General features: G+C 52.6%; 1 long non-coding RNA gene across 1 annotated transcript in view; it reads right to left on the minus strand.

Moving 5' to 3' along the window:
• LOC149750687 (uncharacterized) overlaps nucleotides 1–24,975 on the minus strand; it is a 63,796-nt gene that overhangs the window by 29,570 nt on the left and 9,251 nt on the right. The window contains exon 3 of the long non-coding RNA XR_016394552.1: nucleotides 8,459–8,596. This is a non-coding gene — a long non-coding RNA (uncharacterized LOC149750687). The remainder of the gene's footprint in view (nucleotides 1–8,458; nucleotides 8,597–24,975) is intronic.

Consider the following 24,975-nt stretch of genomic DNA (forward strand, 5'->3'; position numbering starts at 1 on the left):
TCTGGGTTCAGAAGGATTTAAGGTAACATTTAGGGAGAAATTTCTGATATGAAACTGGGATGCTGCTTCGTGTAAACTTTTAGCAATAAAGAGAACAAGCCCTGTTTAATCGACCCAGTTAGCCAGAAGCAGGAGGATGGAGACGCAGATGACCTTGACAAGCAGATGCCCTTGACAAGCCTTCATGGTAAACTCAAGCAGGGGTGCCAGGACAGAAAGACCCCTGCACTTGGGTCCACCAGGCCTCAGCCTAATGCAACAGGAAAAGAACAACTGACATGTAATCCTTGTGTTTTGCTCAGTAGAAGAGGTGATGAGACGGTCCTGCTGTGGCCTAGCCTGGGGACCCCTGGGTGGTAGAATCATAGATTGCCAGAGAGAAAGGGGAGCTCAAAGAAGAAGACCTGCTACCCCTATCAAGAAACTGGGACCAGAGAGGTAAGTTGCTATTTTCAGCCCTATTTTGGAGGGGTTTCCATGCCCGTGGACCCCTGGGAGAATGCCTTCCAGGAGAGGAGCTGAAGCCCAGCCCAAGGAAATGAGGGAGGACAGCCACGGGGAGCTGGGTGTGGGGAATGGTCCCCAAGGCCCCAGCCAAGCTTCTGGGCCCCAGATGAAGAGTGAATTGCTGGTTCCCCCTGGAGGGGAGTAGTCAGTCACCCCGTAAAAGTTTATTTTTATACATGTCTGATCTATTTCACATCCTCTCAGATATTTTGACACATATACAGGAAATGTAACTCTCCCCCATATGGCAGTGTTTGGTTGGCCAGGCCTGGGGAAACTCAATAGGGTCACAGAGAAGCAGAGGGGAGCTGCAGCGTCAGGGAAGAATGCCAGAGGCCTGAGGCCACAATGGGCACCTGGGGCCAGCAGGCCAGGGACAGGAGTCAGAGCGAAGTCAATGCAGAAATCCCCCTGCCTGGGTACAGGGCTCCAGGGCCCCAAGCCTAGGAGGCTGAATGTGCTCCGGCCGCTGCTCCCAAGGAGGGACGAAGCGATCCAGGAGAGGGCAGCTAGAGCCAGGGAATGGGGCTGTTAGAAAGACAAAAACAAGTCAGGCCTGAGAGCCAAAGGCTGAGACACCTCAGACATCAATCAGCAGGGCTCTTCTCCCCGCCCCCGCGCCCTGGCCTCTGAGCGAGAGACTTACAGCTCAAATGAAACAAAGGTAAGGGGGAAAGAGCTCTGGGATGGGTGCTGCCCACCTGGACCTTCCCTGCCTCATTGAACTTCTATGGGCCTCAGTTTCCTCATATACACATCAGGTTGATACTATTCAGCTGGGAGGCCGGGAAGATTAAAGGGGAGAATGAATGTACTGTTTCTCAAAAGGGTCTGATAAAGAAGAGCTTTGGCAAATGCTAGTTCTCTGTCCTGAACTATAAAATGCGGGGGATGCTGGTGTCTCCTGCGCAGGGGCAGCGGGAGGTAGAAATGGGACGATGTGAGTGAATCACCCGGCACAATGCCCGGCTCCAGGGCTGGCCAGACTCTTCGGTTCTTTCCGTCGGAACACACCGGGTCTTTACGTGATGCTGGCATCCGCGTAGGGGTGTGAGTACAGGATGCTGTGGAAGAACAGAGAGGGGCGGCGTGCCCCTCCACACGGGTCAGGGAGGGTCCTTCTCAGCTCTCCCAGAGAGGAAAGTCAACTCCTCATTCCATGAGGGACAGTGGCCAGAATAGCACACTCACTCTATGGGGCCTTTTTTCCCTTTTTTATTTTTATTTTTTGAAGTTGAAATTCATGGACGTCGCATTCCTACAGGGTGCCCTGCGGAGACAGGTTGATGGATGGGCATCCCTAACTCACAGAGTTGAGATGGGGGCAGATGCCCAGCGCTCTCCCCATGATCCCTTAATGCTGGCATCAGACGCAGGGCATGGCAAGATGGGCCATGGAACAAACTCTCCAAATGAAGCCATTTGGATTGTCCTACGGCTGCGTGTTTGAAAACCACACGGATAGCCTGGCCTCTGCCTATGTTTCCAGGGCTTCCTTCCCCCTGGCTGTGGGCATTGCCGGCCTGGAATATGTCCCTGCCTTGGTCACCACTGCCCCAGCGAGCTGGTTCAGGATCTCAAAGAGCTGAGGAAGAGCCTCACAGCGCCGGCTTGGTAAATGGAGTGTGACAGCTGAGAAGTCGCTAAGCCCTCCACTTCCTCCCTTCTCCTCTGGGACCCAGAGGGTTGAAGCTCCGAAAAGCCTGGGGAGTGTCAGTCGGTGGAGGCTGTACTTGGCCTCACCTCACCCCGTTCCCCCACCCACCTCCCTGTAAATCCTGGCGACACAACAGGAAGGCCCTTTAACTAGCACATAAAAGTGCTTTGGGCTTTCAAAGCCCTGCTCTGCATTTATGGGGAGCCCGAGACTTTTACGGGCCATTTCTAGTCCTCCTCTCCCTGACCTACTGATGCATCGTGGTTTCTAGCTGTGGTGTGGGCAATTGTCACAGCCCAAGGCAAGTGACCATGGGGCAGGGAAGGAGAATGAGACAGCCCTGAACCTGGGAGGCGAGGATGCCTCAGCAAAGCCAAGCTGGTCACCCACCCTCAATGCGCCAGCGTGGCCCTCTGATTGGCCCCTCTGTCCTTCACTGGGGCTCAAACTAAGGTCGCACAAAGTTGGTATTGATCAACTGACTGATTTGCAGTCACAGTAACTGTGGGTCAGTCTTGGGAGGGGCCCAGCAAACTCCTCTGAAGGACAGGGAGGGCCTTGTCCTAAGAGGTATTCAGCCCATTCTGGAGTTGGCCAGGCAGGTGAGCTGCTCACACTAGCATTCAAACAGTGGCTTTTTAAGATCTTGTTCAGCCCTGAAAGACTGAAGCTATAGACATCTAAGGATTTGGGGGAAAGATGATTAGCATCTCTCCAATGTACAGCTAGAGCTTCATCCCAGCAGCCTCACAGAAGAGCCCAGGAGAGTTTTCCCCACCTGGGCCTCCGATCCTACTCGGTGCAGAGATCTCTCTGGCTCAGTGCATGGGCAGTGGGGATGGGGTGGGGCAGCCTGGGAGCTGACAGAAGCCTGGTGGAGAGGAAGAAGCGGCCAGGGTCTCCACCTGCTCCCGGGGTCTCCCTGTTTCTCCTGCCTGGAGACCTCAGCCAAGGAGGCAGCCCAGCCCTACAGGCTCCCAAGGCAGACCCCGAGACCCCTCACTGAGGCCTGCCTGTGTCCCCTCTCCATCCTGCTCACTGCCCCTCCTTTCTTGACTGTCTTCTCTGTCAAGCTCCTTCTCTGCTATTTCTGTGGCGGCTGTTGTTAGTTTTTCCTCTCCCTCCTCATTCTCTCCTTTTCCTTTTCATTAGTCTCACCCCTATGCTCATTCTCTGGACCCTTCCACTTTGTATTTACCTTTTCTTTCTCCTCTTTCCCTTTCTGTCTTTTTTATTTGATCTACCCATCTTATTCCCTCCTCTCTTGGACAAGACTGTCCCTTAAGGTCTCATTTAACAACGAAATCACATAATTTTTAAGATTCAATAAACACAGCACTTTCGTGGTTATTATTACGTTTAAACTTCACCATCATTCTCTGAGGTTGAGTCTGTTCCCATTTTACAGGTGCCAAACTGAGGCTCAGAGAACAGGCATGATTTGCTTAGAACCACACAGCTCTTAGATGACTGATCTAGGATTACCTCCACCTGCCTTCAATAATAACGATGATCAAGATTTCTTATGGTAGCGGTATATAGTAGAGTGCCAGAATATAGTATAGTATATGCCAAATACAGATGGTATATTTAGTATAGTGTACCGTACAGGGCTGAGTGTTTGTGTTTGTGTTCCCAGCTCACACCCCTATGAGGTAGGTACTGCTGTTACTACCCCGTTTTACAAATGATGAAACTGAAGTGCAAAGAGATGAAATAACTTGCCTACGTAACTAGTAAGCAGCAGAGTAAGATTCAAGCCCGGGCACCTGGCCTCCGGACTCTGTACGCACCATCTGCACCATCACTGGGCCCTCCCTCCTCTCCATGCTCTGCAGCAAGTGGTCCCTTCATCAGGAAATTCAGGGTGATGGAGGCATCACCTCTGGCTCAGACAGTAACAGAATCCTTAGGGGCCTATGGGCCTAGCCTACCAGGGGAAGGTGTCCACAGTGTGTGTCTGGGTCTGTGTGTCCTGAGGAACTCCAAGGCCAAGTGCTGAGCAGGGATGTCACAGGGGTCGGCTGAGACAAGAGGATTATGTCTCATTTCCAGACTAGAGAGAATAAAGGCCTCCATTTGGAGCCCCTGCCCCCCAGCTGGCCACTCTGCTCCCAGAAGGGCTTCTCGTTCCCCTTCTGGGAAGGCCTGGAGAACTTGTCCCTCCTCCTGACCTGCCCGGGGAGCAGCAGCTGAATCCTGCTCAGGGAGGGGTCCATCCACTATTGCTGGACAGCACCCCACTTGGACGCATGGCCTCCCCAGCTGCTGGGGACTTCTTGGCGGGTACCTGGTCTGGCTCTCCCCCCCTGGCATGGCGAGGAATGTGCTTTTGTCATCCTATCCTCCCTCCCCGACCCTAGCCCAGCGCACAATTGGATTAAGAACAAAAATACGAGCTGTGTTTGTTTTAATCAGCTTCAAGACATGGGGGCTTTTAAAGGGAAGGAGAGCAGGCCGGAGCTGGCCCCGGGGCAGGCAGGCTGGGCGGTGATGCCATCCCAGGGTCAGGAGCACGCGGAGCAGTGAGGGCATCTGCAGGGCAGATCCTGGGGCAGATAAGGGCTGAGAGGGAGAGGCCCTGGGGGGCCAGGGGGCTGGGGTCTGAGGGAGGATGAAAAGGACAGGAAGGAGGGAGGGAAAGACACAGCTTTTCCCTAAGAGGGCAGAGGGCTGGTAGCCTACAGTCCCCGTGCTGGCACTGGTGTGAGGCAGGAAGGGAGGATGCTATGAGGCTGGGGGAGCCCCCTGGAGCCCAGAAGAGCCAACGGGGAGTCATTTTTTCCAGAGAAGAGGCTTCCTCCTGGCCCTTGGAATGAGGGATGATGGGAAAGAGGTGAGGGAGAGTCAACCGTGGTCTCCACCACCCAATGGCAGGAAAAACCCCTGCCAGGGGCCACCACGGAGTCTGAGCAATGGTGTCTGGACTCAAGCTTCATGCCAGAGGTGCCAGCACCAGAGGGGACGGGTGCTGATGGTGAGTCAAACACACAGAACCCAGTGGAAATTGCGAGGTGTCAGGGTCAGGTTGAGGGAATCAAGGCCTGAAGGAGCAAGAGGCTGGAAAAATAATGCCATAACTGGGCAGATTTCAGGTTTGATGAAGACCTGGAGGCTGTGCGGTGTAGAGGAAGGGCTTGGAAGTCGAGCCAGTGGGTGCTCTGGGATCCTGGAGCAAATGCTTTTTAAAAAGCTCCTGTGGCTACACAGCTGTACACTTGCTATCCGAGTGGCTATCCTCACATTTGCCCTGTGAGCCAAGGAAAGCGGCCCAGAGGGGTTCAGGGACTGGTTCAAGGTCACACAGCCTAGGAGAGAAGAAGCTGGTACAATCACCGAAGGCTCGGGATATCTAGCCAGTGCTCCAACCCCCATGAATGGAACGGCCTCGGCTAGTTCTCAGGTCAAAGCCTCCAGATGGAAACAATAACATCAGACAGTTAAGGGCAGAACCCCCAGAGGCCCTTCCCAGACCCCTCCTGCTCCCCGGCCTTCCGAGCACCAGGAGAAAGGCCTGGACTGGCTCTGCCCATGCCCCAGTCACACTCCAACACTTTGGGCCACCCTTGCCCGGAGGCGACTATGAGGTGATAGCTGGACCTCTGGGCCAATCCCCACTCCCCCTTAGACCAAAGCATGGGCTCCTTGGGACAGAACTGGGTCTTCTAATTCAGGTCCAAGGAAGGGAGGGCTTTTGTCCACGATGATGCTTTTACCGGTCAGAGGTGAAAGAGAAAAATCGATAATGAATTCTGTATACGGTAACATTTAGTCAGCTTTTAAATTTGAAATATCGTCTCTCTTCTGATTTAAAATGTTCTTCTTTCTTGTTACAAAACATGATGAAAGTAGGACTTCTAGAAAACCTATTCTTGGCAAAATTATAATTGTCAAACCTATGTCCATCCCCTTAATTTTTAATTGGTCCATAAAATCCACAAGTTTGGGAACTGTTATTATTTTATTTGGGGACGTTCTTCCCTAGCCTGAGGCACAGTTCAGACCTCTGCACGCTGCGAGCGCTTAATACACGTGGAGCATGGGACATATTACAGCCTGGGTCAGCAGGGACTTCGGGTGGGGAGATTGGGGCCATAGAATCTCAAATGGCTGGGCAAGCCTGAGCAAATTACTGCACTTTCAGCCTCAGTTTCCTCTTGTGGAGGAAGAGACAGAGGAGGAGACAGGACTTTCAGGCAACCTCTAAGATGAATCCCAAGGGCAAAATTCCACAGCTCCGGGAAGGGTGACTGAGCTCCCGGGAAAGAGACTGGCCAGTCTCAAGCACTGAGTCTGCAGCTCTGCTCCAGGCAGAGGCCTGAAGGGGGTCGGGGAGAGGCACCTGTTCAGTCAGCCCACATGAGAGAAGTTCTAGTAACAACAACCAAGGGTCTGCTGGTCATGAGACAAGAGCTTAACTGGACAGTAGCCAAGACTTAGGCCCAAACCAAATGAATGCCCACTGGCCCACGCCTTTGGATGCATCTCCCAGCCCCGCCAGGCTGGGACCAGGCTGAGAGCCGTCCTTCCACCGTGAGTCTCCCCACCCCTCTTTAGGTCAAGTGGATCTAGTCCAATGCAGCCAGCCTCCACTTAGCCCCTGCTCTGTGCCAAGGGCAGGGGACGCACACGTGATCCAGGAAAACGGCGCACACAGTAGTACCACATCAGTTAAATTTAGAATAGAAGAATTCATGAGTATCCAAGTGTGTTAAGAGGCAATTAGACTAAACAAAATACGAGCAGTCTCCACACTCAAGGACCGGTCCTCGGAAAATAACGCTACTGACCTGAGGGGGATACGGAGGAGAGAGGAGACCCAGTGCTCCCCTAACGAGAATTCTGGACAACAGAAAAGGTGGGTGTCGTGCACGACCCAGCAACAAGGTAAAAGCAGAGGCAGAAGGCGTGGACTTGGCCATCCATGGGGCCTGGGATGCAGCCATCTCTCTGAATGCGGAGCAAGATTAGAAAGGACGTGTGCCGGCCCAGAGCCAGGCACTGTCACCCCAGGCACTGTCTCCAGCGTGTGGGTGACTTTTTGGCCCTGATCCAGTTGTGAAGCAGGAAAGAGGTGTCTTTGCCAGGGTCCTTGGGTGCAGGGCAAGTAGGCACAGATGCCTGCACTGAGTATGGAAGGAACAGGGAGCCGTGGGGGCAGGGTGGTCGTAGCCCTTCCACCCCCTCGGGCGGCTCAGCTCTGCACAGTCTCAGCCCCATTCCCCAGACACCAAGGGACACCCGCTGCTGACACCATGGCATTGGGTTTCCCCTGGGCTGGCTCAGGCTACTGTCACCAGGCCTGCCAGGAAATTGCTGCTGACACTCAGGGAAGGGCCCCGGGAGCGGGGAGGCTAGGGATTGTGAAGTCGGTGAGTTCTGAGCAGGCGTTAGACGGGGCTGGAGCAGGGGAGTCAGCTATAGGTCTGAGGGGGATTCTAGCCATGTGAGTACAGGCTGGCAGTGTGGGAGTCCAGCCAGGGGACCCCAGAAGGTGATGGACAGGTCCTGGTACCAGGCTGGCAGCCTCCGACCTTACCAGCTGGCAGCTTGGAGCCTTCACCCCAGACAAAGACAGGTCTCTCTCCAGGAACCCCTCAAGGGCAGGGATAGAGCATCTCTGCAGATGACCAATCCATCTGTCCACCCATCAGCAGGTGTTTTAAATACCTGCCATAGGCCTGACACAGCGACAAACACGCAGAATTTTCTCAGAAAGGCCTCCCTCCCCCTCAATCTAGGAGACTCAGGAAGGCACCTGAGAGCAGTGCCGGGCGGGGGAAGGCAGGGGGTGGTGTCTAACTTGCTTGAAATTATTATTCAATGTTCTTACTTTTCATTTAATCAACTAAGGATATTAAAGAACAGACAAAAGGAAAGTATTTTAACACTTTTTAAAAAAACTAAAGAGGATAAAAGACAGTTTTTCCCAATATCAGTTAGTGATAGAGGTTAGACTAAGGGTTACTTTGTGGGGAACTGAATCAAAGGGATACCAGGAGGCCTGGGGGGCACTAGGCAAGTACTAGTTCCAGATCTGGGAGTACATGGAAATTTGTTGATTTGTACTCTTGGTTAGTACACTTGGCCCACATAAGTTATACCTCAATGAAAAGAGCAAATAGAGACAGAAGTCGGACATTAGGTTCATGGAAGCTCATGGACTTGGGGCCACGCTTCATGAGTTCAAATTCTAGCTCCACTTCTTGGTACCTGTGTGACTTTGAACAAATTACTTAACCTCTCTGTGCCTCAGTTTCCTCATCTCTAAATGAGGATAATAATGATACTTACTTTAAAGCGTTCTTGTGAGGGTTAACTGAGTTAATACATGCGAAGCCCATCAAAGTGTTTGCCATGTAGTAATCGCTCGGTAAGTGCTAGTCATTGTTATGAATATTATTCCAAAAAAGTGCAGCTGCCAACTTCATGCTGAAATATAAAAATAGATTAAACAACCTCCAATTAAGAAAACATAAAGTGACATTTTATAGTATGAATTACATTACATGATACTGCTTTCTTACACAAACTTATTAGAGGCTCTATGCTTGATGACTCCTTCATTACTCGAGAAATATTTAGTGAATGACACTAGCCTCCAAAACTATTCCAGACAGCAGAATAAAGCAGTGAATTAGACAAAGTCCCTGTCCTCATGAATTTACATTCTCGTGTGGGAGACAGGACAGAAATAATCAAATAAATATATAACACAGCAGAGGGCACCAAGCAGGATAAATACCAAAAAATCTACACAAAGCCACAACACACTGAAATGGCAGAAAATCAAGACAAATAGCAAATCTTGAAAGAAGTCAGAAGGAAAAAGAATGCTTCCCACAGAGGAACGAGGTAAGAATTACATCAGACTTCTCCTCAGACACTTCATCATACAGACAAGATGAAAGGGGAGTGAAATATTTAACGTGCTGAATGAATTCTGTATCCCGTGAAATTATCTCTGAAAAGTGAAAGAGAAATAGACTTTCTCGGGCAAGCGATGTCAATGGTGGTAAATGCTGTGAGGAAAAAGAAAGCAGCATAAAGGGAAGGTGCCATCTCAGAGAGGTCAGGGCATCTCCCAAAGGAGGTGCCATTTCCGTGGAGACCTGAATAAAGGGAAGGAGCAAAGCTGGAGCCCTGTGGGGATCAGGAGTGAGCGCTCCTGGCAGAGAGAACAGCAGGTGCCAAGGCCCCGGGGTTGGTGGGGTGTTGGAGAAGTAGAATGAAGCCAGCACTGCTGGAGCATGACGAACCCAGGGCGGAGGGTGCAGTGAAGAAGGAAGGACCCAGGGCCCCGGTCACGGGAGGAGTTTGAGTTCGGTTCCGAGTGCCAGGAGAAGCCACTGGAGGAGTCTGAGCTGAGTGGTGATACAATCAGGCCTCTCACTTCCAAAGATCACGCTTTGCCTTGGTGTGTGGAGAACGGGCAGGAGCAGGGAGACCAGGTTCGGGGCAGAGGGGGTGGGGAGAGTCATTGGCTTCTGCATACTTTGGGATGGTGGAGCCAACAGGATGAGGGATGGACTGGATCTGGGATATGAGGAAAGGGGTCACGTGGGTCTTTGGCCTGAGCAACCGGGGAGGGGCAGTGCCTGTAGCTGAGGCGGGGCGCCTGCGAGAGAAGCTGGTTTGCGGCGCACTGGAGAGTTCAGCTTTGTTGAGACGCCTTTTAGGCTTGCAAGTGGAGAGGACATACGGACAGCTGGACATACCAGTCTAGAACTCAAGAGAGCGGGAAGAGTGGAAAATACTACTGGGAATCGGCAGCAGCAGGAAGTCGAGTTCAAATGCCCTGCCTGTTCTCACGCTTGGGGTTTTCTCATAGTCATGGAAAACTGCCTGTAGCTCTGCTAAGAAAAGTGGAAACATTCTTTCTAGGGTTGTCTCATTAAGGCTGGAATATTCTACGCAACATCAGAGAAGGGGAGACGGGCACCCCTTGTCTCCAGCAACTCCATCAGTCCTCTCCCTGTGGGCAGGTGAGCAGACCTCTGATGGCAGGAGCTCCAGGAAAGGTGTGCTCAGGAAATCAGCTGAGAGGGATGCTTTGGGCCAGTGGCCAGAGAAAAATACCTCCTGGGCAGAACCACTCAGGGCTCTGGGCAGAACTGGAGACAATCTTATATGGTGCCCTGAAGAGACAGTGAAATAATCATTCCGGTCCAATTCTCTCTCGGACCTGATCACAATGTGACCTTTGAATAACAGCTGCATCTGGTCACTAAAACTGTGGCCGATGGGACTTTAACTGCCTCTAACACTTGCTGACATTCCTGTTTAAGGGAAGAAAGCAAATCTTAGACTCAAAGCCTTCCAAAGGCAACTCTAGCTACAATGTAATCACATTCTATGCTTTAGTTTTATTTATTTTTCTGGCTACCCTCTGTTTAAGACAAGTGCTACTGGTGTCCCACTTGGAGTTAAGAATGTACAATGTCCTTTTGAAAGATATTCGTGTGTATGTGTGCATGCATGCGTGTGTGTGTGTGTGTGTGTGTGTGTGTGTGTGTGTAGTCAGTTAATTTAAAGAAAAATGTTAACAGTACAAGTGGCACTCATATGTGGCCAAAATGACGAAGGTGCTACTCATATGACTTACAGCCTGAAAAACCATGGCTATAAAAGACGCAGAAATGAAAATAAGAGGGCATCCCTGATGGTGCAGTGGTTAAGAATCCGCCTGCCAATGCAAGGGACACGGGTTCGAGCCCTGGTCCGGGAAGATCCCACATGCCACGGAGCAACTAGGCCCGTGTGCCACAACTGCTGAGCCTGTGCTCTAGAGCCCACGAGCCACAACTACTGAGCCCGTGCACCACAACTACTGGAACCCGCGCGCCTAGAGCCCGTGCTCCGCAACAAGAGAAGCCACCGCAATGAGAAGCCTGCGCACCGCAACGAAGAGTAGCCCCCACTCACCGCAACTAGAGAAAGCCCGCGCGCAGCAACGAAGACCCAATGCAGCCAATAAATAAATAAATAAAATAAGTTTATTTTTAAAAAAAAAGAAATGGAAATAAGAGCCCTGAGCCTCATATTCATACACAAAGCTCATAATCACCCAAGATCAAGGGCGAGAGCATTTTCCTTTCCCTTTATAGCCCTGTCAGGCTGCAGGTGGATAACTTTTTCTCTTCCATGTTGCTTTTGGTATTTGCTGTGGCTAGATTTCACCAAAGGCAAAAATTCTCCGCATACAGAATTCTCACCATCGCAAGGCCACGAATTTGATGTTACCAATGTTATTTCCCCAAACGCTGCAAACTTATGAAATGCCTTCTGAATCAGCAAAGACCATTATGTGCCCTTTAAATAACAGCTGCATCTGATCGCTTCTAATTCATGGGGATTGGAGCTCCGGACGAAAACGTCCCCAAATGATGCCCTTACCAAAAACAAGGAGTGGGTTTGCGCGTGACTCAGGGCCTTGAGCAGGGCCTGGCCTAGGCCAGACCTCAGGTAACTCTGTGTATCAGGTGGTCCCTGCACCGCATTGCCTGCCCAAGTCAGATGACAGTGTCCACGTGCAGTCCATAGACCCAGGTAGAGAACAGAGCTCAGGAAGAACAAGAACAGAAGATATTCAGATGCGAGTCGTGCTGACCTCTTAGGGTCCCAAGGAAGCCACCACACCCCTTCCCTGGAGACCTCTTGGCCCAGTGATGTTATCCCAAAAGTAGGAATTGTGGGTCCTGGGTTCTCAGCACCCCCAGCTGCGCGGCTGGGCTGAGGGAGGCACAGCTGTCTTGCCCGAGGCTGTGTCTCTTGTGAAGGAGAAACATCCGGCCAATTCCACCAAGAATGTCAGTCAAAATGCAGCGCAGGACTCGGTCAGCTCAGCCATCCTGCCCAGCAGCTCTTGTGTCCTGGGAGCAGGCGCCTGGACCGTCCTCGGCCAGGATAGGGAGAGGCTCGTGTCCCAAGGGCTGTGGCCTTTGCAGCCCCTCATCCCAGCAGTCCTCTCCCACCTAAAACCTGCAGCCTGGGGGAGCTGCAGGACTTGGAGGATGTGACATAGGATGTGGGGACCCGGGGCCTCTGTGGAGAGATATGCAGAGGTGAAAGGGCAAACCTGCTTCTAGTCTCCTTATCAGGAATGGCCGAGGGAAACGGAAGTGGGTAGCCCTGGAGGTCAGGCTGGGGGGTCATGGCTGGGGCAGGGTAAGACCCAGGAGACCTAAGAGGAGACCCTGCTGGGTGGGGGGAAAAGGAGAAAGGGGTGGGAGACTAGAGGAGGGCCAAGGAGGAACCAGCTGCTTGGCCCTTTCCCGAGGGGTTGGGGGGGCAGAAGCTAGGGTGGCCAACCCTCCAGGTTTGCCTGCGACCGAAGGGCTTCCTGAGAGACAAGACTTCCAGGTTTAAAACCTGTATGGTTGGTCCCTCGAGGAGCAGTCCTGCCTAGGGACTCACCATGCCACCCTGTTGGAATGCCTTCTTACTTCTCCCCCTCCCTTTATCCACGCCACAAATAATGAAATGTCATTATTTGCTCAGCAGTGAAAGGACAGGCATGACCTGGCCATTGAAGCCCGCAGACTGGGCCTCCCTTACAGCTCAGGCCCCCGAACATGGGGACTGCGTCTAGTTCATGGCTCCATCTCCCACTGAGCTGGCCCTGGGCCCTGAGCGGGACAGGTGCTGAATACATGTCTTTGGCTTGAGGGGCTAAGGCACCGAGGGCAGGCTGGAAGTGGGGACACCTCAGCGATCGGTGAATGCCCACAGCCTCTCACCCGCACCAGCCCACAAGCACATGCACCTATGCACACGGGCCCACCTAGTCTTTGAGCGACATTCTTCCTGACCCAGCACAGAGGGCACCCACCCCTCTCAGCTGGGAAGGGGGAAGAGGACACACGGCAGGCCTGTAGGCAGACGCCAGCCTAGGTTAGGGGAAGGTGGTCCCCTAGATGAGGGGGACCAGAGCTGGCTTGTTTTCCCCTAGCTGCGAGGTCTTAGCCTCGGGCTCCAGCATCCTGTTCCCTCAGGGGTCCCACCTGCAAGGAGCCCACAATAGTCAATGTACCCCACGTATGTCTGGGGTCATCACGGGAAGGCAGAGGCAAGCCGAGGCTCCCTTGGCCTTGGTTCTTGCAGCTGGAGAAACCAGTGGGGACCCTGAGCGGAGGCTAGGCCTCTGGGGCACAGCAGGGACTGCTGGGGTAGGGGGCGGTGCTGGAAGAGGCTAGGGGTTCCAGCTACAACTCCGACTGACTCCTCTGCCCACTTAAGGAGTAGGGAACTATATTACTGAAGTCACCACGGGACTGTAAGTTTCTTGCAGGCAGGGGCTATGTGCACTCATCTTAGTCTACCCTGAAGGGCAGTGCTTAGATGGGCTATGGACTCTCCACACTGTCCATGGACAATGCCCTTAGAGAGCAGCACCCCACGTTTCTGTCCTGCCCCCTGGTGGCGTTTTGTCATATTGCAACTCATGAGATACAACAAAAAGCAAGGGGTAGGATTTCTGACTGGCTGAGTTCAGCCCACTGTACCCCCCATTTGGGGAGCCGGGTCTTGGGATATCATTAGGATAAGACCCTTTGAGTGTTCTAGGAATAGCTGGAACCTAGCCACTCCCAACCAGCTGAGGAGTGGGAGAAAAGAGCAGGATGTGGGAAGACAACTTCAGAGAAAACAGCAGCCTGGGACCTGATGCACACTCTATCCACAGACCACAGACAGACAGTGAAAGCACAGAAGGGACCTTGGATCTTTTAAATCAAAACTTAGGTGTCCAGAATTGGATTATCACAGTCTTTGGCAAACATGCACTCATGCTTTCATTTAGTTAACTATTCACTTAGTTATTTTTCATAATTCATAAGTACCTATGAACTAGGGATTTTCTTTCTTTTCAAGCAGTAGAGACCCGCTTTTCTTCTAAAGGAAATTTCACAGGAACCCCGGTATATAAAAAGTGGAACTGCCCTGGCTGCAGTGGGGGCTGCTGGCTGCTTGGCCTCCCTTTCACTGCCCCAACGGCCCTGAGTAGCCCCTTAGAATTCTGTGGAACATGAGCTCTAGCAACATGACCGATCTATGCCAGGACGGCAGAAACCTGTCTCCTTCATTCCTATACCCCAGTGCCCAGCACATGCCCAGTTCGGTGCCCGGTTTCAACAAATGTTGGGTGAAATGAATTGAATGAGAGAAGCTTGCTCTAATAACTGCCCAGGTCTGATTTGGAGAGAGGGCACCAAAAAGTGCCTCTGCCTCCAAATGTCTCCCCCATCAGCCTACCACAGTGCCTACTGTTCCGCATTACCACGCAGTCTAACCCTGCATGTCCTCCAGGACCCAGAGCAGATGCTACCTCCTCCGTGAAGCCTTCCCAGATGTCTCCAGCCAGAGTCACCTTGCTGCCTTTGAACGCTGGGGCCACTTTATTACACCTCTTTCCTGCATTCTTCACACTCACTCAGCCCTCAGCCCAAGTTACTCGCATACATGTCTCCTTTCCCCAACCGCGCAGATGCCGCACTCCTTAAGGGTAGGACACGTTTGATTGACATTTGCTTCCATCTCAGTGCCTTCAAACAGTAATATTCAATACATTTGTTTGAGGAAGAAGGAAGTCTCCTGATACTCCTAAGGACACTGTGTCTCCAGAAAGGCCCGTTAAAGTTCTCAAGAAAGGCACCTGGAATCAATTTGACCTACTGAGACACGAGCATGGAGTGGCTTCTCCACTTCACAAACCGTCACCAAGCAGAGAGCATGGAAGGAGATCCAAAATAGGCAGGTTTGGGTGGAAAAGAGACACCTAGAGCCGCACTAGTGCCTGAGCTGTGTGCAGAGGATGGGACCCTGGCACTGAGAGAGATTCGAAAAATGTGGCCAAGGAAGAGCTGGAGGAAGGGGCCACAAGAGGAGAGAAGGGCTGGAGTGTCCTGGTTCCTGAGGCACTTGAGTTCGCCTCCCCACGCCTGTCTCCAGTGCCTGACAGGCTGGGACAGGGGGACTGGTTCCCTTTTTCTCCCCCAGAACATCTGGGGCTGCATCAGACATAACGATCTGGTAAAGAAAATTGTTATGGAAATATGTAACCGTGAGACGTTATCAAAGGCGTCTTTAAAGTTCCTTTTCAACCCCCAGCCGGGTGGAGGGGATTGGAAATTGGAAAACTGGGAGACGATTACAGGACCATCAAAGTGGTCGAAATTCAATCCAATCTGCAGGTTTAAGGATGGCTAGCAGACCCCTGCCCCAGCCCAGAAGGCTGCAAACCCACTGTTTAAAAACCAAATCAACAGCATCATCAGGTCTGGGTCTGGAGCAAACAAACGGCGCCCACAAAGGCTTCCCTGGATTTCCCTTGCATTGAGGAAATCTGAGAAGTGAGGCCCTGGGGAGGCGCCTAGCCCTGGGAAGGCTCCCAGCTTCCAAGGCTTCTATCTTCTCCTCTCCAGCCCACCCCACCCCCATTCTGGGCTCCGCTCTTTGTCTCTCCATCCTTCTTGATGCCTTTCTTCTACATCTTTTTGTGCCTACCCTTTCTCCTTCCATCTGTCCCTCTTCTCCTTCCATCTCTCTTTACATATTTCTTGTCCTAACAGTGTTCTACCTCTCTCCTTTTCCCCTGTTTCCCTCTCAAAATCTGTCTTTTTGTGACATTTCCCTCCCTTTGTTGTGAATTTCTATCCCTTTTGTCTTTCAGCACTGCATCTGTCTCTTTACATTTTGTCTTTCTTTCTTTCTTTTTCTTTCTTTCTCTCTCTCTCTGTCTCTCTCATTCTCTTTCTTTCTCTCTCTGTCTCTGTCTCTGTCTCTCTCTCTCTCTTCCTTTTTCTTTTTCACAGCAACAACCTCTTTTCTTCAGCCTCTCTTTAATTTTTCTGCCCTTTTTCTGCTTGTGGATTTCCTGTCATTTCAGGCTATGTATGAGAGGAAATCCTCTTTGGCTGGTGTATTTACCATTATGAGTACTGGGTGTTTCTCCCGGGTGTCCAAACACAAAGAGTGCTCCATGCATATGCTCATCGAATGACTCTTGTCCCAACGTCCATCGCCATGAACTGTCCATGGCGGCAAGATTACTGTACCAGCATACACAGGCACACAAAATAGACATGTGGTTTTACCTATGAGCAGGCTCTGCGGACATGTAAATTTATGTCCGGAGGGGTGGAATGCTACAGCACATAAAATTGATACAGGCAGAGAACGTCGGTAATTTACAATTCTTTTTTATGTGGAGTGAGAGAAAGAGACTATAATTTTGCTACTAATAAAGTTCTCCATATTTATCCTCAAGATGTGAGGGTTTATCTTCATTCATATTTCTTGTGTTCGTAACTTTGAAGCCTCTATGAGATTTCAGGTTTATAATTAGAAAAGAGCTCAATTTGCACGTCTCATTGGAAACACCGGGGAGTTTCATTCCACCCTGCAAAAGTTGCCGGTGACTAAGCACGAGAAGAAAGCTCCATTTGGTCATTCACCTTAGAAGAATCGTTTTGGGGACGCAAAGGGAGACACACGTATGTTTATGGAAGAACGGAACGGAGAAAACGAAAGCAAACGCACAGTCCGCGCCGCAGGAACCCAGGGAAGACGCGGGAGCCGGCGCGGCTCGGCGCGCACAACCGACGGAAAGTGGCAATTAGCTGCCGGCCGCTCGCCACGGCCTGCGGCCTGCGGCCCGGAAGAGAGCGGGACGCGAGCTGCAACGGCGGGTTCGGAGCAGCCGACACCCGCCCTCCTGTCTGCCACCCTCCCGTCGTGCCGTCTGCCCGTCGCGGGTCGCGGGCCCCGCGCGCCACGCTCCCGGCTCGCGCGTTTCCTCTGCCCGCCGCCTCCAGCTCGGCTCTCGGAGAACCTCGACGCGCGGCGGACAACCTGCGTGCCGCTCTTAATTCACCAGGCCCCGAGTTCACGGGCGCCGCCCCGGTTCCGCTCGCGTGCGCTCCGGCCGGGCTCAGGCCCCGGGCTGCGGTGCTGGAATCCTCGGCCCCGGGTGGAGAGAAGAACGCGCCGGGCGGCCTCGGGCTCAACCCCCGGGGCCCCCTGAGCCCCAAGGCCCCCGGCGATCCCGGAAGAAACCAAGCGCCTGTTCTCTTTGATCTGGTTTTATAGAGATTTGATGCTGACATTAAACTTCGAATGCTTTTATCTATTTCAATCTCTCTCCTATTCCTACTTTGGGCGGGGGATTCCTGTGCCAGCGCGACAATGTCTAAGGGCTGGCGAGGGCGCGCGGTTGGGACTAGGGCACCGGGGTCAGCGGGCCCGATGGCATGTCGGCGCGAGGGCGACGCTGGGCGCAGCCACCTACCCACCTTCACACGCAACTCCCGATCGCCCCACGTATCCCTCCTTACTCCCACTCGCGCGCCAGGCCGCTTTCTCCGCAACGCCGGCGGGGGAGGCAGAGCAGGGTTGAGGCGCGGCGGAGAGACCCGGGCTCGGAGAGGCGCAGAGCATGGGGCCGGAGAGGAACTGGGAGCCGCCGCCGCCGCCACTCCGTTCTCCCTCCGCATTCCCTGTACCCATGCCGAGACACTCAATTACTTTCAGGTGTGGACCACTTAATAAAATAAATCTTCCGGGGCAGGAGGCAAGTTTTCAGGGGCCTAATTCAAATCAGCAGACTTTGCATTTGTAAAGAGGGGCTTCCCTAAAATCCCTACGGTTGGGGGACGCGAGGGAGTCGAGAATAGAGGTCTCTTCCTGGGATGATACTGCCAGTGGCTGTGTTGGGGGACCCGGAGAGGCCCTGTCTTTGTTTCTTTCCGTCGCTCCTTGGCTGTGTCTTTTCTATCTGTGTTCCCGGTACATCAGAACGGAATCAACCGTTTTTGGACTGAATCACCGTTTAACTAACTAGAGCCCTCCAGCCCACACAGGAGACCCAGTGGAAACAAAATGTTCTGCCTCGCCCCACCCCCCCACCTCTTGCTCTCTTTTCTCCTCCTTTGTCTCCATCATCCATTGCCCAATGTCCTCTTCATCGGAGATTTCCAAACCTGGTTTTGCAGCACTCTAGGGAAACTCCAATTATCTCCAGGGCTTTGTGAAATGCTCAAAATGAAATAAACTTTAATTAACTTTAATTATTTAACTGCAGGTTATGGACCCCTGATTGGCAGGAAAAGCAGAGGAGAAGGTTGGTGAATCAGATAAAACATCCCTGGGTGTCACAGCTCCCTGAAGGTGAGAAATGCCAGCTTCAGAGATTTCAGGGCTCAGGAAAGAATCCCAGGCTCGGGAAAAGAAAGTCAAGTTTCCATTAATGTTTGGGGCCAGGGAGGGCTCTCTAACAAGAGAGGCCAGGGACTCTGTCCTTCCCTCGGGCTTCCTCCCCTCACCCTCTTGCAAACCATCTCCATCTAGGCCTTTGGAGGAGGAAGGGAGTGGGTTTCTCCCTTCCTACCCCACCCCACTCCCATTTAAAATCCTTCAGTAAGGTCCAGTTTACACTGGACAAAGCAAACTGGTTCCTTCCTCTTTTGCTAGGAAATTTAGACCACAACAGAATTTTTGTATGAATTTCCCAGGAATCTGGGCTGCTGTAAACAGGCTATCTATCATGGTTCTGCCCTTTTAGAGGAGTTACTCACCCCAAAGTCTTGAAGGGCCCCTCATCCTCCTCACACCACCGGATCTAGGAAATTGCCCTTCTCCTGAGCACAGGTACGGGAGCCCCAAGAGGTGACCCGATGGCCATGGTGGAGGGCAACTCGCTCCCACGGCGTCTGACAAGGGCCCACATGTTTCCCGTACAGAGAACAAATCTGCCCCATTAAAGCGTTACTCTGTTGGGGAAAACACTGATGCAATATTGGAAACATGCTGGGCCCACTGTGAGAGCCGGAAGCAGAGGCAGGTCTTCTCAGGAAGGCAGAGAAGGCCAGTGGGCGAAACTAATCCCACCACGTCCACCCTTGCTTGGCCCTGCAAATTGAGGGAGGGATTATTGACCGAAACATCTGCACATAGAGGGAGCCTATGGGGCTGGTGGTGCAGTTACAGAGAAAGCAACTGGGGATAGACAGGGGAAGAAGGTGCTGGTGACTTGGGGGCAGCTGCAGGAATGGGACCTGGCTGCCTGGACTTGGGACCAAACTGGAAGGAGAGTCCATTTCCCCGAGCCTAAACTTTACAACCAATAACTCCAAGGTCTGGGCCCCAGCGACACTGCTGATCTAAATGGTTTATTAACAAATGGAAAATACATAAACACGTAACAATTGCCTCTAAGAAAAAACTTATTAAAATCCCCCCGTGTTATTTGCAAGATAAACAGCTGAGACCATATGGGTGAGGGGGAAAGTGGCTGTGTCCTAATTAGCTCTCTGTTCCTGGCAAAAGTTCCCTCTTTACGCCTCAGTTCCCTCATTTCTAAATGAAGATGACAACCTAGATCAGTGATTCTCAAGCTTTAGTCTGCATCTGTATCACCCGGAAAAAAATTGTTAAAACAAAAATTGCTGGCTCCACCCCAAGAGTTTCCGACTTAGTAGGTCTCACGGAGCACCAATAATCTGCCTTTCTCACAAGTTCCTAGATGCTACTGCTGCTGGCCTGAGGACCATACTTTGATAACCTTTGGGCTAGATGCTGTTTAAACTCCCATCCAGATCTAACACTCTGTTCTATCTCCATGCCCCTGTATCTCCCCCTCATCCCTTGAGGTGTTTGGAGCCACATAAGAGAGGGCTGATGTTTTCGCACTCAAGCTTGTATCCCCTGTCATCAGTGCAGGATAAATCTTTCGCTGGCCAACAGGGGCTGGTCACCCTACCCACTGAGGAATCCCTGCCCTCTCAGTACACATATTCCAGTTTGAATTAACCCCAGCTGGCTGACTGCAGGGCCTGAATCTCCAATAGTGGCTCTAATGCTTCTTTCCCTTTGTACCAAGCAGGGCTGGGCCTAATCCTAGCTAAATCTCAAGCAGGCCTTCAGAGGGGTTGGCAAGAGCCCAGGGTACATCTTCAGGCCCCTCGATGTAGCCTAGTATCTGCCAAACACTTGGCCCGACACACACATGCGCACACTCCGTCACACAGAGAACCCCGGTCGTCAGGAGAACTAGTTTTACTTTGATGTACCTCTCGCCGCACATTTGTTTCAGCTCCTCTCCTGGAGCCACGGCCTTATTTATCTTCTTGGCATGGGTTCTTAGAATACTTCCATTCAGGCAGCAGCAAAATCACTCAGCTCCACTGTTTTACGAAGTTTATCAAACAGCAAAATATCCGGTCTCTTTGTCCGATGGATCTGGTGTGAATGTGCCTACAGAGCTGCCTTTCCCCAGATGCCCTGGGGTCTGTGTGTGGTTATAGATACCCTCCCCTCTGAGGACCCCAAGAAATCCAGGGCTTGCCTACTTATGCTGCAAGGGGCCCCCAGAGCAAACGCAGGGCTTCGCGGCATCTTCCCGAATAGGGAGACCCAGCCACCCGTACTCCACACGTGCACGCACACTCCACCAGCAGAGCCCCAGGCGCCCACAGCGGACTAACAACCCGGCACCTCGCCCCCGTGCCCCCTCCCCAGGCCTGGCAGAGCGCCCCCAGCCCCAAAGGACAGAGCTGCTTCTAAAATCATCACTGTCATCTCAGTCCTGAAGTTTGGGAGCCTGGTGGAGGGAACCACCTCTCCCGCAGCTGAGGGCTCAGGTCCTCTCCACCCACTTAAAGGGACCAAGGTTTCGACTCAGAACAAGGTCTCCTCCGCTGCTCTCCCCCCACCTCAAGCATCCTGCTTGCTTCCCAGGAATCATCCCCAGGGCTGGGCTCCCTACCTCCAACAGCCCCTGCAGCCTCGCGGCCAGGGCTCTTAGAAGAGCAAGAGAGTCAGCGGCCAGGCCCACTCTCACACAGCACCTGGGATGCCCCGTGCTGTCACCAGGATGGCACCGATCACAGGGCTCCAGAGCCCAGAAAGTCCACTCGGTGCCCTCCTCCCTCTGCCCCTTAAGGAGATCCCCAACGTCCAGCGGGTAGCCTGGGGCTTTGTAGATGCACTGGCTTTACAGTTGCCAATGTGTACTGACTGAGTGAAGGACCCCTTTCAGGATAGAAATCTGGCTCAGAGGTTCAAAATGTCCCCTGAAGCCATGTCTCTGTGCCCTGTCTCTGCAGCCCCCGTTCTCTGGGCTGCGGGTCATCCATACACCCCACCACCCATGTGACAATAAGTCTGGTCACTCCTTCCCACTAACTACCTCTTCCTTTCAGCCGTCCCTCTTCATTTCCTCGGCCACACCCCAGTCAGGCCTTAGTCACCTCATGCCTGGACCACTTTCCTATATGCTGACTATGTCCCTTTCTCGTATGTCCCCTGGCTACTTTGGGCAAGTTACTTACGCTCTGTGTGCCCTAGTTTTCTCATCTGGAGAAATGATGGTACCTGCCTCATAAGGAATTACATAAGACAATGTACTTAAAAGACCTGGCTCACAGTAAGTGTTCAATAAATGTCAGGTACCATCGTTACTATTATTATTCTGCTCAAGCTACCAAAATCATATTCCCACAGCACAGCTCTCATTCTCCTGCTAAATAACAACAACAATGATGACAACGGTAATAATACTAACACTTATTATGGGCCAGGCCCTGCTCCAAGTGCCTCTCAATACCCTCCCCACTGCCCAAAAGAAAGTAGGCTCCATATTCTGCATGTGCCACCTTCTGGTGCTGCCCAGCCTATGTGTTGTCATGTCTGCTACTCCTTCACAAAACCCCCTGCAGGAGGCAGTCGAGCTCCCTGTGCCCAGACGCGCCCTGCCCGCTTGACCCACGCTCAGCAGCTACCCTCCTCTCCATCGGCCCACGTTTTCCTGGCCCTTCACATTTTCCTGGGCTGCTCAGAGATCTCCCAGGATTCCCTGAGAGGGGGAATGATCCTTTGCCTTGGTCCTCAGGGTGTGCAGCTGGGAGTCCAGGGCTCAGTGCTAATGTGCTCATGACCACCGAGTGGTGTCCTTCTGCACCTGGAAGTGACCTGGGAGTGCAGCAGCCCCTCCCTGCTCACATCTGTTCCTCAGCAAGGGCAGCCTGTCTCACCCTTAGCAGTTATGTTAGAGGACTACTGTTCACGTGTCCAAATCTCATCTCCCCAGGAGAAAAAATCTCAGAAGAAGGACCCACTCCGGCTTTGGAGTCGGGGTGCATCCCCCCGGCCCGCAATTCTGCCCAGCACGGTCTCTGCCTCACCGAATGCTCAGATCCACCGAATGGCTGGGGCAGGTGCAGCCCTTGTCTGTCTTTGAAGACTCAGGCAGTGTGCCTGCTGGAGATGGTGCAAGCTGACCAGGCCACCTGCCTGGGGGCCTCCTGGTTCTGTCATTTAGGAAGTACGTGACACCTTGGGCCACTTACTTCATTTCTCTGAGTTCTATACGGTCATCTGTAAAGCAGGAGTAATAATAGCTACCTCCAGAGCAGATGACATGAAATTTTAAAATGTAGAGTGCCGAGTTCAGACGGACCTCACAATGGGCTCTCAACACTATTTCCCCTCCCCATCGCTCAACTCAAGCTCTAAGGCCAGGGTTCCCTCTGCTAAGCTGACAGCAAGGCAAACAGGGAATCTGAATACCCTTCTCAGATGAAAGGTGAGCCTGCTTCCTTCCTTCACGCATGTGAACAAAGAGCCCCCCACCCCGTGGAGCCCTGATATCAGCTCACTGTACTGAGGGAGCCCCCTAGGAGTCTGCCTGCTGTGACAGCTGAACACCCGGAGTACACAAAACGTGTATGGTCCCATTTGGGGATCTCCCCAGTCTCCCTCAGGACAGGCAACGTGGCTCTCACTGCCCAGTGGGCTTTGCCACTTGCCTCCCAGGCACCCCATCATGCCCCTTGAAGTCCCCTTCTTAACCCATCAATGCAGCCACTCCTCCTGACCCAACATCTGACATTAGAGCCTTGCCTTCGGGGTCAGGCAACTTGGGTTGGAATCCGAGCAGCACTCAGCAATGGTGGGATACACAGTGGCACCCAAGGAGCCGCAGTGTGGGATCCTCTCCTACACAAAATCAGGACTGATTTGTGTGGCCAGTAGAATATGGCAGCAGTAGTGGTGTGTGAGTTCCGAGGCTGGGCCATAAACGGCATCTCAGCTTCTACCTTGGTCTCTTGGTTCATTCTCTGTGGGGCAAGCCAGATGCCAGGTTATGAGGCAGCCACGTGGAAAGGCCCACATGGGGCGGAACTGAGGCCTCCCGTCAACAGTCAACACCAACCTGCCAACAATGTGAGCGGGCCACCTTGGAAGCAAATCCTCCGTAGCCTGGCCAATGTCTGACATGGGGTCATGAGGCACCCCAAGACAGACCACTCAGCCAAGATGCTCCTGAATCCCTGACCCACAGTCACTGACTATTGCTGTTTTAAGCCACTAAGTTTTGGAGTGATTTGTTATGCAGCATTAGATAACTAATACACAGACCAATCTCAGCTTCTTCATTCTGTAAAATGGGAATATTAATACCGACTCTGTAACACAGTTAGAGAGGACAGGAGATGGCGTGTGCCTGGCACACTGTAGCTGCTCTGTGAGTGGTGGATACTATTATTGTTACCAATCCTGCTCCCTCTCCTTCCCAGGAGACTCCAGAAGAGGCTGGGCAGAGGCCCTTCCACCCTCTTCACTTGCTTTTCTCCCAGTCCCTTGTAAGGTGCAGGCCCGGCCTTCATATTCTCTCTTCCTCCAACGCAGGAGCAGACCCTGGGCTGGAGTGGATGTATGTGTGACATGGTGGTGAGCTCCATCCAGAACTGTGGGGTGGGTTCTGCTCACATTTCTAAGGGTGTTCAGTGGTGTGTGTTTGCATTTCCTTTGAAGGGCCCCAAATGTGATAATTACATACTTGTTAGCCCTGTAAAATAACAAATCTGGAATCTACACTCTGGAACCAATGGATTTCCTGCTGAAATGAGTTCAAGGGGTGCCCTGACCAGCATTCCCGGTAAGAGCCCTGCCCCACAAGGCCTTGCAGACCACCTGTCCGCCCACATCCCTCAGCTCCTCTGCCCCTCCACTCAGCTCTCCACCTCATGGCTCCGGGGAGCAGGTGTGCTTTTTCGTTGCTGTTGTTTTCATGTTTTCTTAATATGCGCCCTCTGGGTGTGGCTCCTGCATTCCCGCCTTAGCTTAGGGAGGCCTTTAGGGACTGGGGCTTCCTCCTCTACGTCTCCCACTAGCGAATCCAGCACTTGCATCTGGGCTTGGCAGATGCTAGGGACTGACACCTGAGGTGCCAGCCTGCCCTCCCCCCAGACCTTCCCTTGACTCCTGCGGACTCCTCTGCCTTTGTCTGTCTTCCTCCCACCGCCCCCCCCATCCCCAAACTCTCTGCCCGCCCAGGCCCCAGCAATATTCAACAAATCCAAGTTCCCCAAACTTGGCTTCCTCTTTCTCACCTCTGGGCTGTTCTCTCTGGAACGCCCCCTCTCCTGCTGTCTCCATACACCTTCCCCGGGTTGACCCTCACTCAACTTTCAGGATTCAACCTGGAAGTGTTCCATGGCCAGCTGCCCCCAGCCCAAGGCTGGGAAAGTGCCCGTCTCATGGCCCCCATAAGTCCCCTGTGCTCTCCTGCCTCAGCACAACATACCCTGCTATATACGTGTCTGTCGCTCTGTGTCTCTCCTTGCTGGTGTGGAAAAGCCCTGAGAAAAAGTGGTCTGTGTCTCTGAGTCTATCCCGACCGCACAGCCCCACTGTCTGGCACATTGGCAGGCATTCAACAAATGCTTGATGACTAAACGAATACATAAAACCGATTGATCAAAGTGTGAAAATTGCCAAGAAGTCTAAACCTGCCCCCCTCTGTTTCACACCAA

Source organism: Delphinapterus leucas, chromosome 1 (assembly GCF_059928025.1).
Source record: "Delphinapterus leucas isolate spDelLeu-1000000601 "Yukka" chromosome 1, BTC_Dleu_Yukka2, whole genome shotgun sequence".
In the NCBI taxonomy this organism is placed as follows: Eukaryota; Metazoa; Chordata; class Mammalia; order Artiodactyla; family Monodontidae; genus Delphinapterus; species Delphinapterus leucas.